A 15,100-nucleotide genomic window follows, 5' to 3' on the forward strand; every position below is an offset into this window, starting at 1 on the left:
TGGACGGGTTCTCCTGGGACTCCAGTCATGATCTTTCAGTGGGTGTTTAAAGATCAGCTTGGCCTTCCCTGGCAACTCTGGCATCCTTTCTCACCATGTGGTTTCTGCTTCTTTCACTTTGTCCCATCGGGATGCCATTTGGGATGTCCTCAAAGAGCTGAGCAGAGCTGGTGCCATACTGTTTGTTTTCCACCTCCAAAACTATGAGTTAAATGAACCCTTTTTAAAAAAATAAAGTATCCAGGTATTTTGTTACAGTAACAGAAAACAGACAAATACAACAGGTCTGCTGAAAGCTCAGTTTCAGCCTGCAAGACCCACATCAGATCTCTGACCTCCAGAATTGTAAGACAATAAGTCCATGTTGTTTTGAGCAGTAGGGTTGCAGGATTTGTTACAGAGACCATAGGAAACTCCTGCAGAGGACATGAACTAATACACTTTCTAATGTTGCACAAATCTTTTGAGGGCAGACACGGTTCTCTCTACTCCACAGGGGAAGACACTGACCTCTGGGGGCGGGGCCTTCTGAGTTCACTTGACTTTGTGGGAGGGTTGGGGTCTGGATGCGCCTGGTCTCAGGCTCTCATGCTCATCCCTGCCTGGTGGCATAGGCCCCACTCTTGACTTGGCCCTGCCTGGCTGTCCCTGCCACCCTCGTATATATCCTTTCTGTTCTTCCTCTTTCTTAGTACGGTCACCTGCATCATCTGAGGCTCAAAATTGTCAGTGCACCTACTAAGGGCCAGGCCAGGACTGATTAAGACACAGTCAAGGACCACTGTGTAGGTGGTTTGGTAAACAGGAACATGGGCATGTGAGAAGGATGGATGGAGAGATTGACAGATGGATGGATGACAGATGGATGATGAATGGATGGATAGATGGATGGGTGATGGATGAGTGGATAGATGAATGGGTGGATGGATGGAGGGTGGATAGGTGGATGGATGGGTGGATGAATGATGGATGGAGGTAGGGTGGGTGGGTGGGTGGATGGATGGCTACTTGAGCAAGAGGGAGTGCAGAAGTGAGCAGGTTTGCCAGGGCATCACCATCACATTCTGACCAGAATCTTTTTGGGTTGGTATAGAACATTCCAGAACCAGCGTGTTTAACACCTGTTTTTTGAGAGGACTCCTAGTTCCAGTTTTGATTCTAAAGTGTTTGGGGGACCTTCTAGCCAGATGGTTCTCTGCCCCAATCCCTGGGTGGATGTGGTTGTGACATCTATGTTAGGGTCCAGTGTCTTCAGATGTAGGGAGCGTGACAGGAGCTGATGGGCGGTGTTGTGGGATGGGTTGGCAGAAAAGGGGGCAGAACCCAGGCTCATTCCCTCTTTGTTCATCTGTGGAAGCTGTCAGGGTTTTGCCAGGATCTGGAGATGTTTCTTTGGCAAGGTTTGTAGAGGAGATGCATGAGTTCCCTCCCATTAGCAAATCCTCAGCCTTTTCATTCATTCACTTCTTCATCTGATGTCTCTTCTAACCATTCACCCTCTCGCCTATTTATTGTTTTAATCTGCTCATCATCTACCCATTGTTCTAAATAACCCACGTCCAACATCCCATGCACTCATCCATCCATCCCTTCATCCCACTGGCCCAGCCTGTAGTCCACTCACACACACACACCCTAGCTATCCACCAACCTAACCACGCGCTGTCCACACATACACACACACACACACACACACACCCCTACCCACCCACTCATCTGTTTGCCTGTCCATCCATCATCCATCCATCATTTCACTCATCCATTCATCCCTCCATCCATCCATCCCCATCCATTCATTCACCATTCATTCATCCTTCCATCAATCTCTCCATTCATCATCTAGCCCCATCCTCCATCCACCCATCCATCCATCCACCCATCCTTCTATCCACCCCTCCACCCATCCATCCACCCACCCACCCATCCATCCACCCATCCATCCACCCATCCATCCACCCACCAATCCATCCATCCTTCCATCCCTCTATCGATCCCTCCATCCATCCATCATTCATCCCTCCATCCCTCTACCACCCCTCCTTCCCTCCATCCCTCCCTCCCTCCATCCCTCCATTCACTGGTTGGCAGTTGTTTGGTGCCTGCTATGTACCAGGCACTGTTCTAGGTGCTGGGTGCCACAGAAATTCCATTTTGAACTTCCAAATCCCAGTGGCCAAGTCCTCAGAGGTCCATGACCAACTTGCCAACTTATACAAAGGAGGAGGAGGCCCAGAGAGGAAGCAGGGCCACCTCTGGCTCCCCTTCCTCTGCCCTCCAGTGAAGCAGGGGCTGGCAGGAGGGCAGCCCGGCTCAGATCAGGCCACTATCCTAGCCGGGTGCTTTGGCATTTAATGGTCACAGTGTCTCCCCCTTGTGCACACCAAGGTGTGAAGGAGTGGGTCCTAACCGGGGTCTCCACTGAGCGCAAGCCTGGCAAGCCCCACCCAGGGCCTCTCTGGCAGCGCTGGCTGGATTTCAGTCTCAGGACCTAATGAAGGAAGAACTTGAGACAAGGTCTCGGTGGGGGTCTCATGATGGGAGAAGTGGCACTGAAGCATCCCTTTGCATCACAGCTGGCACGGGAGAGGGAAGGCCTTGACAGAGTCCAGCGCTCATGGCCGCGGGGCACCGATGTCTGCAGCATGTCCCTGTGCACAGTGCTCAGCAGTTTGCAGTGTGGCTCGGCAGGTACTCATGTCCCAGCCTGCAGAGAAGGGCCTATTCCAGGCCAAGGCCAGGTGGCCATTCTTCTCCCACTGCCATGGATCAATATTGCAGGCACAGGCCATTTCCCCCTGAGATGTACTTGGCCATGGCGAGACAGGACTCTGAACTCAAAAGGCAGGAACAGAGCAGGAGGAGGAAGAAAGGAAGGGTTTGGGGGCACCTGCCACACAGAAGGCTCTGTGCCAGCCAGCATAGCACAGTGACCTTCTCTCCCCCTCCTCACAGCCCTGGAATGTATGGCCCTGGGCTCTATGGGGCTGCAAGGAGACCTGGGTCTGGAGAAGGACATCGCTTGTTCCTGCAGACGCAGAGAGTAATGGGGACAACCCTAGTGTCCTCTACAGCTTGGAAAACTTAAGCAGCAGGTTCCTGTCCCCCCCTTACTCTTATTGCACCCTCACTAGGCATGGTGGCACACACCTGTCATCCCAGCAGCTTGGGAGGCTGAGGCAGAAGGATTGCGAGTTCAAAGCCAGCCTCAGCAACTTAGTGAGGCCCTACGCAGTTCAGTGAGACCCTGTCTCTAAATAAAATATAAAATAGGACTGGGGATGTGGCTTGGTGGATAGCACCCTGGGTTCAATCCCTGGTACCAAAAAAAATAAAGCCCCACCCCCTTCCTGACCCTGGGCTTTTGCATGTTCTGTCCCCCTCCCCCTTCCTGGATTGCTCTCTGCTGGCTGCCCCCACCCCCTTAGCTGTCAGATTTCACCCCCTGTGTGGCCTCCTCCAGAATGCCCACCCTGACCCCCTGGCTGGCCTCCACTCCCCACGCAGGCTGCAGGAGTTGTCCCTGGGTCTACCTGCCACAGCCCCCGTGGGTCCCAGAGCCCCGTAGAGGACACTGCTTGCGGTGGCCGGCACCCCAGCAGTGTGCACTCCATCTTTTCTCGTCTTGGGGTTTCAAGGCTCAGACCCTTCCTGCCGCTCCTCAGGAGGTCCCAGCCATGGGAATCCCAGTTGCTGGGGCAGCCTTCAGACCAACAACCACTCTCTCCTGGAAACGGCCTCCTCTCTGACGCCTCCCTGGGCTCAGTACTGCATCCTGCAGGTTCCTCCAATGCACCCTGTCACCAGGTCTGGGTCTCAGGTCCTGCGTTCAGGGAACCCCACTGAAGACTCTGCCCAGGACACCAGAGTCTGTTCCCTGGCCATGCTGGCTGGTCCCTCAAGGCATAAGTCCACATGCACAGGGACAGACCTGCTGTTCAAGGTGACAGACGTCCTTGGACACAGAAAGGGAGGGACACAAAGGCAGGGGTGTGTCCCCAGAGGCAGCCTGGTGGGCAGGAGCCCCTCCTCGCCTCCTCTCCTCCACGTCTGGATGCCACCCGGCCTGGCTGACCCCTCCCCGGTCCCTGCTCTCTCCAGACCCATCTGGTGGGTCACATCCCCAGGGCTCAGCCTGGATGTCAGCTCCATTGTTGCCCAAGGAGCAGATGTGCAGGTGATGCCTCGATACCCACGACCTGGTTAAACTGTCACTGAGGCAACATGATCTCCATGAATCCTGGGCATAGACCCAGGCACACTCAGGGATGCCATAGATGAGGGGCGGGCACCGTTGCCACAACGGGCTCTGTTGGGGGTTTGTGTATGTAGATCGGATGGACTGGGTGCCCTGGGAGCCTTGGGTGGGCTGGGTGCATGGGTGACGGGTGCTGAGGGGACAGGGGCCTCTCACTCAGGGAACAGAGTCAGAAACCACAGCCTGGCAGGGTGGGTGAGGAGTCACAGGGGTTGGGAGAGATGGAGGGGGATCCTGAGGTTGGGGCCCAGGTGAGGGTCTGTCAGGACGAGAGGCCAAAAGGAAGAGAGGAAAGGGATCACAGTTCTGCAAATGTACCATGTGGATATTTTCCCCAAATCCATGCCAGATCTTGGGGGTCAAATAAGGTGATCTTAAGCTGGATCTTATTCTCAACTGTAGACTCAAGTCCAAACTCTGACCAGGCCTTTGAGACAGGGCCCCAATCTGACTCATGCTGTTCCAGCCACAGGGTTGCTTCAGACCTCAGGGCCTTTGCACAGGCTAAACTTTGTCTGGAACATTCTTCCCCTGCTGGCTCCTTCTTGCTCCTCAAGCCTCCTTGGAAGACCCTCCATGATCACTCAGTCCAAGACTCCTCCCACCCCCATCTCACTCCTCCTGGAGCGGAGGCTGTGTGTCCTCACACTCTGAGGTTGCTCCTGAGTAAAGACAGAACCTGTTACCTCTGTGATGACGGACAGCCTCTCGCCCCTGCCGGAGTGGGGAGGATGTGGAGGAAGGGGATTCTGCATGGCCTTTAAGGCCGGTGGGCAGAGGGCACCCCGTGTCCACTGGTTCTCCCTCTCCCTCTAGGGATGTGGGGCCTTGGAAGGAGGCCACCATGCTGTAAGGAAGCCCATGCCTCAGGAGGAGGCTGTCCAGGTGACAACCCAGATGTGGCCCCAGCTGGCGGCTGATACTGACCACCAGACGTGGGCTGACAACCTTCCCATGATTCCAAGCCCAGCCTCTGGTGCCCAGTGAGCAGACAGGCTGTGCGACTGACCCTGCCCAAGTCACAGGTGCGAGAAGAACAACATGGGGTCATTTTAAGCTTCTCCTGGGGGCGTTTCCCAGCCAGAGGACACACAGAGGGTGCCATGCTGGGCACATGCGGGGGAAACTCTGGGCCCACCTGTTGGCCTGTGGCAGGGAACAGATGGCAGAGGGAGGCTGTAGCACAATCGGGGCCCCAGGCTCTTCTGCGCTTCCCTGGGGCCATTCAGAGTCCTCCATATGCCGGGCAAGCTGGAGCAGCTCTTGTGTCCAGCCATGACTTTCTAGACGGTCCTATGGTCCTTCAGCAGGGCCTGTGAGCAGACCCATTTCCACCAGGACTTGTTGGGCCCTGGTCTCGCAGTATCATGTGCCTCGGGGAGGGTTCTAGAAGGAAGGAGCTTGTCCTGGGCAGGAGCTGAGAGGGCAGCTCACAAAGACCAGCACCAGAAAGCGGCGGCCGAGGAGCGCCTGCCGTGGTACTCGAAGCCCAGTGACCTTGGGAGCTCAGGAGCCCAGGCCTGAGGGCATCCCAGAGGGCATCCTGGAGGAGCTGCCAGGGACCAGGGGGAACTCCGCATGAGAGGCATTGGGTAGGGGACCAAGACAATCAGGGCAGGGAGGAGGAGGTGGGCCAGACAGGGACAGGTGGCAGGACTCCAGGAGAGTCCTGGGATGTGGAGGCCAGGGACAAGAAGAGGCCAGAGCCAGTCTGAGGCCAGGGTCAGGAGGACTCCAGGGCCAGGAGGAGGCCAGGGCCAGGAGGAGGCCAGGGCCAGGCAGAGGCCAGGGCCAGGTGTAGGCCAGGGCCAGGCAGAGGTCAGGGCCAGAAGGAGGCCAAGGCCAGGAGGAGGCCAGGGCCAGGAGGAGGCCAGGGCCAGGCAGAGGCCAGGGCCAGGCTGAGGTCAGGGCCAGAAGGAGGTCAAGGCCAGGTGGAGGCCAAGGCCAGGTGGAGGCCTGGGTCAGGCAGAGGCCAGGTGCTGCAGAGTGGCCTCCCATGCCTATCCCAGGTGGCCTGGGGACTCCAACAGGGGCTGAGCTGCAGGAGGGATGGACACACCCAGGTGGATGTTCTGGTCATGGTGTCCACAGGGTGCAGACGTGGACAGTGCCCCTCCTCGTGGACCCCTGTCCTCCCATCCCAGGCACCCCAATCGCATCCAGAACAAGCACCTGTGGCCCCGCTCAGGGCTTCTGCTCTAGCAAAGTGTGCCTGGCGCAGGCTGGATGTGGTGGGGTGGGTGCCCCAGGAGCCCCTGTCAAGGGATAGGAGCCAGAGGACTCATACCCCAGCCCCCGCCCTGCTCCGCCACCACCCAAACATGCAGGGTCAGGGCCAGCTGCCCAGGGAACCGGGACTCCTCCAGCCGTCTTCCTACTTCCTTGTCATGGTATCCCTTTACACCTTGGCTTCCCTCCCCGGGGCACCTACATTGGCACAAGTCACACTTTGGTGGCAGGACTGGCCCTGGCTGGCACCCAGGGATTCCAGGGAAGCAAGATCCCATGCAAATGGATTTTCTGAAATCCCTGCCTGCCCAGCCCTGGGCACCACCCTGTCACAGGGACTGGGGTCAGGCGGGGAAGACCCGTCGACTGAGCTCCCCAGGCAGCAGACCCGAGCATCTTCCACCAATGTCCAGCATCTTGGGACTCCTTGCGCACATGGCAAGAGCCTCTGTCTGTTTCGGGGAACCGCCTCTTGATCCAGTGGCAAAGGTGACTAGATTCTGGTGGCAGCCCTGGCAGGGACAGACATCCCCCAACATGGCAGGGAGCTGCAGATCTGGAGGTGTCCATGCGCGGCCAGCAGTTCACAGTGCTGGTGATCCAGGCTGCGTAACAAACTTCCCAGGGCAGCGTGGCTGCCGGCAGCAGCTGCATGGATCTCACGGCTCCTGCAGGTTGGGATCGGAGCTCCCCGCCTCCCTGCCTCAAGGGTCTCCCAAGGTCCCTTTGCAGCCTCGGCTGGGGCTGCAGGCTCATCTGATGGTTTGGTGGCACGTGGCTACCAGGCAGAAGTCCCCTCTGTCCCTTGCCACCGTCCTCCAGGGAGCAGCCTGCCTCCTCGGAGGCTGGGAGCTGAGACAGTGGAGACCAAGAACAAGGAGCCCTTCCCAGCCGCACCGCGGAATCCACGTCGTGAACCTTCAACCGCCTTCTGCTCTTTAGAAGCAAGTCCCCAGGTCCAAACCACACTCAGGGGCGAAGATGCCTGGCCCGACCTGGGGTAGGGGGGCTCAGGGAGCCACTTGGGCAGCATCAGGACCCAGGCACTGTGGCGTCTCTGATGCCACAGACTCTCCGAAATAAGGGCGAGGCGCGTGCCCAGAGGGCGGGCAGAGGGAAAGCCGTTCCCACCATTCCTACTGCACAGGGAGAGCAAGAAGGGAGCAGGAGAGGAGCCACTGACTGACCCCAGCAGCACAAGCTTGCGTGGCTTTGCAGCCATCCGGGCTGGCGAGGGGCCGAGGCTCTGGGTCTGCAGACACCTAAACAGCAGTCAGCTGGTGCAGGAACATTCTCCTCATTTCTTCCAGCATCTGCACATGGCTCGGGCCAGGAACGCTGCAGCCAGAGACCGGACTCCCCAGGCCTGGCTGCTCCCGCCACGCCAGGTCTCTCGCAGCCCCGTGCATTGGCAGCACCGTGCCTGTGCTCACTCACAGGTTAGGAAACAGAAACAGATGTGATGGAAGTGAGAGAAGCAGGAAAAGCTGCGTTTGCATGAAGCTCGAGCAGTCCCGGTTCAAGACTGGAGTGACTAGACATCAACCTATAGTCAAGTCACACTGTCTGTTTTGGGGTTCATCATTTTACCAAGGCTGACATCCCCTCTTTGGAATTCTGCATCCTCATCCATGAAAGGACATTGACTCATGCTGTACCACCAGCCTGGAGGGTTCACTGTCAGCTTAGTGAACTCCTACACATACCTCAAGACCCCAATTAAAATACCCTTTCCCTCTGATCCAAAGTGATTCTCCTATAATAATAACAAAAATCATTGGGCATGTCTGGCTCGAATGTGCCAGGCAGCATCCCAAATGCATTTCCTAGTTTGAGCACTCTGAACACTGCATGGGCCCCGTGGCAGCTGCTGTCATTATCTCCATTTGCAGACGAGGGAACCAACATTCCAAGATGTTGAATGACTTTCTCAGGGTCACCAGCTAGGAAGTGGCACCTTCAGAATTTGAAATATTGTTTGTCTCAAACCTGACTCTTTTATTTTGGTAGATGGAGGGAGTACTGGGGATTGAACTCAGGAGCACTCAAGCATGCAGCCACACCCCCAGCCCTATTTTATATTTTATTTGAGATAGGTCTCACTGAGTTGCTTAGGGCCTCACTGTTGCTGAGGCTGGTTTTAAACTCATGATCCTCCTGCCTCAGCCTCCTGAGCTTCTGGGGTGACAGGCGTGCACCCCCACACCCAGCTCAAGTGTGACTCTTAAGTAGAGTCCTGTCCTCCTTTCCTGAGTGACTGGCGTGTGGGACAAGTGTACCATGCGGGACTCTGAGCTCATGGACAATGAGTGAGGCTGGTCAGATTCAACTTGAAGCCTCCACTCCCAGCCTCCCCTCCAAGCCTCCCAGCCTCTATAGCCACCTTCACTCCTAGGGACTCTTGGTCCCACTTGTCATGTGGAGGAGACGTGGTGTGAAATGAGCTGCCCAGAGACTCTGAGTCATCCTCAGACCCTCCAGGCACAAGCCAGGACCAAGGGCTTTGAGGAAAGAGTGCACGCTGCGGCCCTGGGGTCCAGGCACTCGGTGTGGGGAGGAGGAGGTTCCGGGACCAAGGATGGTCCTTCCCACTCCCTGGGAGGTTGGAAGGGGCCAGAGCAACATGGAGGGGGACGGGCATGGAACAGACATCAGGCCAGAAGAGAACTATTGAGCGGCAGATGCAGGGAAGCCGAGTGTCTGGGGAGGGACAGGGAGACGGGAAGGGAGGGAGAGACGCAGGTGGGGAACCCCCAGGGAGGAGGAGCAGAGGGCCAAGGACAGACAGGGGATGATGGCCAGAGGCAGCAGGTGGGAGGTGGAGACAGAGCGATGGAGGCCGGGTGCCAAGGCTTGGACAGGCAAGCCCGCAAGGCTGGTGGGGGCACCTGTGCACCGCCCTCCCCATCGACCCCTGGGCAAGCCAGGCATAGTGGGCCCCGAGGCCACACGCAGAGATCACACCTGCCTGGCCCCAGGCCCCTCCTCCTGGCACCTGGGCTGGGCCTGGACGAGGCTGCAGGACTCCCACCCCTCGCATGTCCCAGGGACTCCTTCTTGGTTGGTCTCTTTTTCTATCTTTTCTTTTCTTTTCTCTTCTTTTCTTTTTTTCTTTTCCTTTCTTTTCTTTTCTCTCTCTCTCTCTCTCTTTTTTTTTTTTTTGTTTATCACAACCAACCTCCTAGCGCATCCCAGATGATTTTTTTTTTAAGGGGAACTGTCCTTGGAGATCACGGTGACCAGGTAGTGATAAGCCACAGGTTCACCTGCGGGAGCGTTATCAGCTCCCCGAGTCTCTGGGCCTCAGATTTTTCATTTCCATGAGAAGTGGATGGAATTGGATGCAGCCCAAGGGGATGGCAGAGGAGCCACAGGGGTGGGGGACAGGCCAGGCCTCCACTGAGAAGGCCAAACGGAGACTTCGGAAGCCGGGGGAGTCTGTGGGGCTGCACCAGCCCCTTGGGGATCCAGAGCCCTGACTGCAGGTCCAGGCTGGGGAGGCAGGCTGGACGGGTTTTCCAGAGTTACTTTCCTCATTTCTCTCTGTCTGTGGCTCCTTGTTCTGGCTGCCTGCCCAGTTTTGCTTTTTTTTTTTTCTGTTTGTTTGTTTTGGTACCAGGGATCCAACCCAGGGCGCTTGACCACTAAGCCACATCCCCATCCCTTTTATTTTGACACAGGGTCTTGCTAAGTTTCTGAGGCTGGCGTCCAACTTGCAATCCTCCTGCTTCAGCCTCTTTGGTGGCTGGGATGACAGGCATGCACCACAGCACCAGGCTCCCCAACCCAGTCTGAGCGGAGGCACTTCCCTGGGTACAGAGGGGGCGACCTCAGAGCAAGCTCCACAGCTGCAGAGCTGGAATCAGGGCCTCCTCTGGGCCAAGTGGCTTCAAACCCGCTGCCTCTTCCTCCCTCCACGTCCCTCCAGGGGTTGCCAAGCGGCTGCTCTCAGGGGCTGTGGTGAATATTTTCAGCTTTACAGGTCACAAGTCCCTGTCGCAACCCCCAGGCCCTCGTCGCTGCACAAAAGCACATGAGAGGTGAGCGGACTGCAGGCCAAATGGGGTCACAGGCTCTGGTCCCCAGCCCTGATGTGGGCCACGCCTTCGCTCCTGGAGGGGTGCAACCAGGACACGGGTGGGCACGGGACAGCTGGGAAGTGCTGGCCCATGTAAATGGACAGGCTGCTCCTTTTGGGTGGGAGACTGTCCATCTGGCACAAAAGGAAACCAGCGCTCAGAGGGAGGGCAGGTGCCCAAGCTCATGGGACTCCAAAGCTGGGGCCAATCCTAGCCCTGCCCCTGCCTTCCCTGTGTGGCCACCTCCTACCAGGGGTAGACTTCCCTGCGTGTCCACCATCTGACCAGCTCGGATGCCGTTATTCTACAAGGGAAGACCAGATAAGAGAGATTCCTTCCCCTGTGTTGTGCATTAAGAGTACGACTGACTGAAAGAAAAGTCAAATGCCAGTGACTTCAGTAAAATAGAAGGTCATTTCTCACTCACGCAACAGGATTCCAGAAGCAATAGGCAGTCTACACTGTAGATGGAGCATTTTCCTCTTGGTGCACTACAGCTGCTTGAGTGTCAGCCATCACGTTCACATTCCAGCCAGAAGGAAGGGGGATCAGGAGGAAGAGGCAGGGCGGCATTCACCAACCATGTTTTTAAAGGTTTCCTTGAAGCTGCTAGTGTCTCCTTGATCGAAATGTAGTCACCAGGCCACGCTTAGATATAAGGGAGGCTGAGAAATAGAGGTTTTCTTTGGAGAGGTTGTGTGTCCAGGCAAATACTGGGAAGGAGAAAACAAATTTGGGGCAGCAGCTCATGATCAGGTTGGTCTCCTGAGGCAGCAGGAGGGAGGGCCCAGACCTGTGGGAGGATCTCACTACCTCAGAACACCCTGGGGAGCAGGAGAGGGCAAGGGGCTTCCTGAGGCCAGCAGGGCAGGGACAGGGCCAGCTCTGGGGGCCAAGCTCAGCCACTGTCCAACAGGGCTTCCCTGGAGCCTTGGAGACCAGGCCCAGGCCTCTGCCTCTTGGTCCCGCTGCATCTGTGTGTTTTTCTGTTTGTAGGTAGGCAGATTAGAGAGGGAGCCAGACAGACAGACAGGAAGGCCGGAAAATGGACAGGGGTAGGGAAGGTCAGAGGAACACATGCTGAGAGACGAGAGAGACAGACAGAGGAAGGGGATGCATAGACAGAGGGACAGACAGACGGATGGATGGACAGACATGATACAGACACATGGTGCACCAAACAGATCAGATCAGATGGACAGGGACAGACAAATGGATGGAAGGACAGACAGATGGTGGAGACAGGTACACATGCACCTGAAGACAGGTTGACGGGAAGGCACGGGTGGCTGGGCGCTGTGCATGCTCACCTGCTCCTGCCTCTTTGGAAACGGTCTGCAGCCTCTGCTGGGTGGACGCCCTCCTCCTGCCCCCGGGGACCTGCCCCTGGTCGTGGGCACAAGGCTGGCCTCAGAGCCGGGGTGATGGTCTCGACTGGTAGGCACAGCTCTGCCCAGCGGGTGGGCCTCAGGGCCTCCCTCCACCAGGCCCGCAGAGGTGGAGGCCGGTGTGTGTGAGGCCAGCCTGGCACAGGGTCGGGCATCCCTGAGCTGTTGGGGGAGCTAAGCAGGGTGCACCCACTGGGCCCAGTTTCGCCTAGGAGGAGCCAGAGGACAGGGGCCAGGCCCCAGGAAGGAGAGGCCACCCCAGCCCCAGCCTCATGGGTGGGATGGCTGCTCCTCCAACCCTGGGGTCCCGAGGTCCCTGCACAGATGAGGGGCAGGCAGACCACATGCGGAAGGGGGCGGCTTCCATGTGTGTGGAGTCCCGGGCACACACATGCGCACACGCAGTGGGCAGGCCCTGGGCACACTCATGTGACCACGTGGGCACACCCCCCGTAGGGCTCGGGGCACTTGCTCACGGTGCATGCGTGACACTCTGTGCTCCCAGGTGTCCATGGTCACACTCACCCAGACCTAGCACGAGGGCAGTGTCCCCAGACTCTCCCTCCTGGACCTGCACCCAGCCCACCCAGCTCGAGATCTGCAGCCTCGGCCAGCCAGCTCCCCCGGCCCTGGGGTCCTCCACCTCCCCTGCAGAGCCATCCCCAGGTCCAGTTCTCTCCTTGATGCCCCAGGGACAGGAAGCCCCGAGTTCCAGGCTCATTCCCATTTGGGTTCCTATCTGAGCTCCGCTACCCTAAATGTGCGCCTGGGTGGGTTGCTGTCCCTGGACCTGGTGTCCCCACCTGGGAATCGGGAGCATCCTCAGTGGGTCTCTGACACCTGAGGCTTGTCCCAAAGAGACCAAGGTGTCAGGGAGGCACTCCTCATCCAGAGTCCAGCAGGGAGCCAGGAGCTCAGGGACAGGCAGAGCTACAGTCGCCCCTGTTTGGAGAGCGCCCTGGGGCTCTGGAGCCAGGCCTGGGTGACAGCTGCTCCATCCCCACCCATGAAGGTCTTTAGTCCTACGGGGCCGTCTCCATTCCCCCTGGTACCCCAGGTTCCTCAGTAAAGCACCTCCACCTCAGAAGGCACTTGTAAGGCTCAAATCCATAAGCACATCCCTGTCCCCAAAGTAAATGTCACTAAATGGCATGGTTATTCACTTCAACCACACCGCTCCAGAGACAGGAAAGCTGAGACCCAGAGAGGGATGACCACTGACCCAAGGTCACACAGCATGTATGACCCAGTCCACATCATCCTCTTCTCAATCCTTGTTCAGAGAAAGGAAAGAATCTACTCCACGGGCACAGAGACCCGTTTCTGCTCCTTCATCCTATGCCGAGCCCACTGGGCACTGGATTAAACCTTCCTCCTGCAAATAATCCCTGACAGGAAACTCCTCCAGAGACAAGGGAAAATATTTTCCCCAAACCTATTTACTTTTCAAATTTCAGTTGCCATAGCAACTCGGCACAACTATTTATGTGAGATCCTGACTTTTTAAGTCTCACCAAGAGCTGTGCTCCAGAGAGTTGGACACAATCCTTTCCGTAGCAACACGTTTTTTATTTTATTTTTATTTATTTATTTATTTATTTTTCACATAAGGGAGTTTATTAAGCAAACAGAGTGTCTCCCTGCAGGTAAGAGAGAAAATGAGAGGAAAAGAGAAAGGAAAGAGAAAGGGCGCGCGCTAGAGAGAGTGGAAAGTGAGGAGGAGAAAGAAAGCAAGTCAGCGGGAGAGAAAAGCAAGAGAGCAACACGTTTTTTAAATCAATTTCTATAAACACACATAAAATATGTTGTGCAAAACTTTTAAAAGCTCGCAGAAAAACTCAACATTTTATAGACTCATTCTTCCTCTAGTCTCCCCCAGTCGATACTTGGCAAATCTCACAGTGAGAGAAAGGACTTGGTCAGCGGGTTGTTTTGAAGCTCTGTGAATTGTTTCCATCCTGCATCATCTGGAATCCACAGGGTCCTTCATCCAGAGCCCCCAGCACCGACCAGACTCACACCCTTGCCCTGGTGGGCTGTGAATCCTTGGAAAAGTGAACACAGGTCTCTGGTCCAGAAAGGGATGCAGTTGGGTCCAGCCGGGCCCCCTGCCTGGAACTGGACTGGGGATGGGGCGGGCAGTGGGGGCTGGCTGAGGCAGGGACCTTGTGTCTGACACGTCCTGCAGACGCCCCGGATCACAGAAACCCGACTTGGATTCTCCCAGACAAACCCTGTTTCAAATTTTCTGTCCCTGGCTCCATGTCAGCCTTCCATACACACAGTTCCCTGTGCCTGGAATTTCCCCTTTGTCAACCTGTCACAGGCCAAGGCCACTCAGCTCAGTGTTCTCTGGTTGCCATCTCGGACTGTTGCCGGACTGTTTCTGGAGGAGAGGCCCGAGTGTTCCTCCTGCAGCTGACTCTGACCAGCTCCACTCTGGCGTGTGGCCTGCATCAAATCCTGAATCCCAGACCGCTCTGGGGCAGGCGTTGCCAAGAGCCCCATGTTACAGGGCAAGGGGTCCAAGGCCACCATCATGCCCACGGTGGCAATGTAAGATAGCACTCCAGACCTTGTTCCAGATGTCCTTCCTGTGTTACCTCATCCAGTCCTCACCAGATGGGAACGATTGTGATTTCCAAAGGCACAGAGAGGTTAAGTAACCTGTTTAAGGCCACAGAGCAAGCAGATGGAGGAGCCCATTCAAAGAATCCCCTAGATGCCAACAGCAGCTTCCCTCCAGTCCCTGAGTTACATCCTCCAGGCCCCTCTCAATGTGGGAGCCAGAAACATCGCCTCCCTTCACCTGGCCTCTGTTCATGCCTCTTTCCAGCTGCAAGTTCTCCCGCAGCTACCAATGCTCTCCAAAAGCATCTACCCTCCTTGACCTGACGAATGGATGGGTGGGGAAATGGATGGTGGGTTGGTAGATGGATGGGTGGATGGATGGGTGGATGGATGGATGGGTGGGTGGGTTGATGTCTGGTGGATGGATAGATGGATGGGTGGATAGGTGGGTGGGTGGTGGTGGATGGATGGATGGATGGGTGGATGGATGGATGGTGGATGGATGGATGGGTGGATGGATGGATGGTGGATGGATGGATGGGTAGGTGGATGGATGGTGGATGGATGGTGGAAGGATG

This window comes from Sciurus carolinensis, unplaced genomic scaffold (genome assembly GCF_902686445.1).
Source record: "Sciurus carolinensis unplaced genomic scaffold, mSciCar1.2, whole genome shotgun sequence".
Classification (NCBI taxonomy): domain Eukaryota; kingdom Metazoa; phylum Chordata; class Mammalia; order Rodentia; family Sciuridae; genus Sciurus; species Sciurus carolinensis.